This window comes from Microchirus variegatus (genome assembly GCF_963457635.1).
Source record: "Microchirus variegatus genome assembly, chromosome: 8".
In the NCBI taxonomy this organism is placed as follows: domain Eukaryota; kingdom Metazoa; phylum Chordata; class Actinopteri; order Pleuronectiformes; family Soleidae; genus Microchirus; species Microchirus variegatus.
Genome location: NC_139809.1, coordinates 10,098,543 through 10,101,529, shown reverse-complemented (window position 1 = coordinate 10,101,529; position 2,987 = coordinate 10,098,543).

Genomic DNA, 2,987 nt, shown 5'->3' with positions numbered 1-2,987 from the left:
CTTGCCACTCTTCTGCGGCTTTGCTTTGCCTTCCTTTAAAGCTCTGTGAGGAGCTCTGTTTCTGTCTCAGTGTGGAGTGGCTGAAGTGAGCCCCGCTGCCTTGTTACTCGAGAAGCCGTCTCAGAGCCAAGATCTAAACTTAGGCGACGATAAAACTCTGATGAACCTCTCTCTCTCTCTCTCTCTGTCTCTGCTCCACTGTAATCACTACAAGATCGACCACCCCAATATACAGCCAATCACCCCCCCCCCTGCGACCCCCACATACACACTCACTCACTCCGCCAGTAGCTACTAGTTACTACAAGGTCACGAGTGATGCATTATATGGCTTACAAACTCTAAACATGCCCAAACAAGAGTCATAAGTCAGCACAAGGTTGTTTATGTGTATGAGAGACATGATATAAAGCTCCAGAGTGAATTGATTCATGGGTTTCGAAGAAAGAAGAGGCAGCATCTAAACAGAATATGTATTATTACAGTATAAGGAGACAAGGCTACACCAGTGAGCAGTGCATTTTACACGCACCTCTTTCTCCACAGCTGAGCGAGTGTGTTAAAGTGATATTTCTACCAGTATGAAGTTGGTGTCTTACATCTAGGTGTGTGTGTGCTCACTCTGTGCTGAGAAGCAGGAGGAGACCAGGAGGGTGTGAACTCAGAGAAACATAAGAGGGACATCAGAAAAGACGATTTTTAGCCATGAAACAAAAGCATCCCTTGATAAAAAAAAAAAAAAAAATCTACATCAGATTAAATGAAGTTAATTTCAGAATGTGTTTTCTGATTTATTTAACCATTAGACAGCCTCTTCCGCCTGGAAACTCAATGTTCCACTGTTTAAATGGGAAATATTATGCAAAATCAACTTTTTAATCATTGTAATATTTAAATTTGGGACTCTGGAGGTCCTATGAGTAGGCAAAGTGGGAAAAAAGATGACTCACTCATGTTTCTGTGGTCCTCCTCAGTCTCAATATAGGAGATAAAACACGCGATGTTGACTTCCACACTCATTGTTACGTCACAATGAGACATTCCTGGAATTGTTGTCTCGCGGAGCTCCGCTTTGTCCGTAAATAACGCGAAAGTGCAGGCGAGGGCAATAGCATCCGGAAGAGCGGAAGTCGGCAAAGTGTTCTATTCTTGGATGCACAGTGCAGCACAGAGTTCTACACAAACTTCCAGCCTCAGAGGATTTAAGTGTCCAGTGGATACATTGTATATATGACGACAATATGCCGGCTAGAGTCTGCAAATGATGGCTTTTCCAAATGCTAACTGCTGTTAGTAAAAACCGAGCGTTCTGAACAGGGCTGTTTTGGCAGGGTGATTGAACTGCTGTGGTGCTTCATCCTTAAGGTATTTTGACCAAAGCATGTCACAGACATGTTCATCAGGACACCAGGGAACTAGGTTAACTTGCAGAAATAGGGTATAATATGAGTCCTTCTAAACGTTCTATTTCATGATTGTGGTGTTTGAAAAGATTCCAGTGGCCCTGCAAGTGTGTGTGTGTAAAACTTCAAAAAACCTTATTAAAAAAAATGATTCACTTAAGACTAGGCCAGACTAGAACAGCTTGCTTTGCTTTATAACTTGCTTATGTTTGATCAATACCAAAATGATAAAATCATAGCGATTATAAGAGCACAACAAACATTTTCTATTTAGAAAAAAACATTTTACTTTGGTTGTATAATCGCAACAATTGTATGTTAATATGAAACAAGCAGATTGTGTATTGATGCAGTTACCTGGACACTTACCTCACCACTGCTGGGCAGCCACTCGTCCATTAAGGCAAGATTCATTGGAGTAAACAGGGTTTTGGTTTTTGCATCTAAAATTCCCTAGAAGAAAATTGTATTAATGGGGGGACAACACATTATCAGCCTGCTGTGTTTGCTGCCAAAACTGAACGACCCTTAAAGTGCATAAAAATAAGTAACAGGAAGCTCCTGACAGATGAGGGTTCAGCGCTGTGTTTCCACTGTTTTCAGCAGCTAAACAAGACACAGTATGTAGAATATGTAGGTTACAGAGAGGGCAAAGTCATGTTTGGCATATAAGTGGGCCACCCTTTTCTTATTTAGCCATTTTTTAAAACAATTTAAGTGTATTTCTGCACACACAGACATGCAGTCAGAAACCAAGCACAATAGTACAGAATAACATTCAAAACAAACCCAACAGCAACATCACAATATAGTTTTCAAACATCTGCATTTTTTGCTATCACTTTTAATACTTACAATACCAAAACCTGTAGAAATGTTTCTGATGGATAATTATGGCAGTTGTTATGTGAATCAATAACATTTAAGTTGACTGATTAATAAAAGGACATTTGCGCACAAGCATAGACAATATGCAATTGTCTGATTTAGTGATTAATCCGATTATGTTTTTACTTTAAAGCTATTTTTTACGGAGCCTACGAAGTGACATGAGAAAAAAAATCACGAAAAAAAAATTTACATGAGAAAAAAAAAAGCATTGCGAGATGTCGGCTTTGAGATTGACGCAATTGACGGAAAAAAAATTCCGTCAAGCTCTAGACTTTAAAACAATGATGAACATTTTTTTCTGTCAATTTTCCTTTTCTGTCATTTTTTTTTTTTGAAACTCGAGATTTGGAGGTGTTTTTTTTCCGTCTTTTTTATTTTTGTAAAAAAAAATTCCCTCGTGTCACTTCGGGGTAAATTGTGCCCTTTGTGTGCACATCATTTCGGGAATAGTTTATTTACACACAATTTAATAAATGAGGCCATGGGACAAGAAAAGAAAACATGAATAAAACCTTAAATGACGGTGAACTGGTGGACTTGGTGTTACAATCCCTCAAGTTGACAGCTGTTGATTATATATTGGGGTTCTTTATAATGTATATCTCAAATTTGCAATGTAACGTGTCATGAGATGATGATATACAACTCATTTATATGAATTAAGTGAGAGAGGGTGACAGAACCCATGATTCA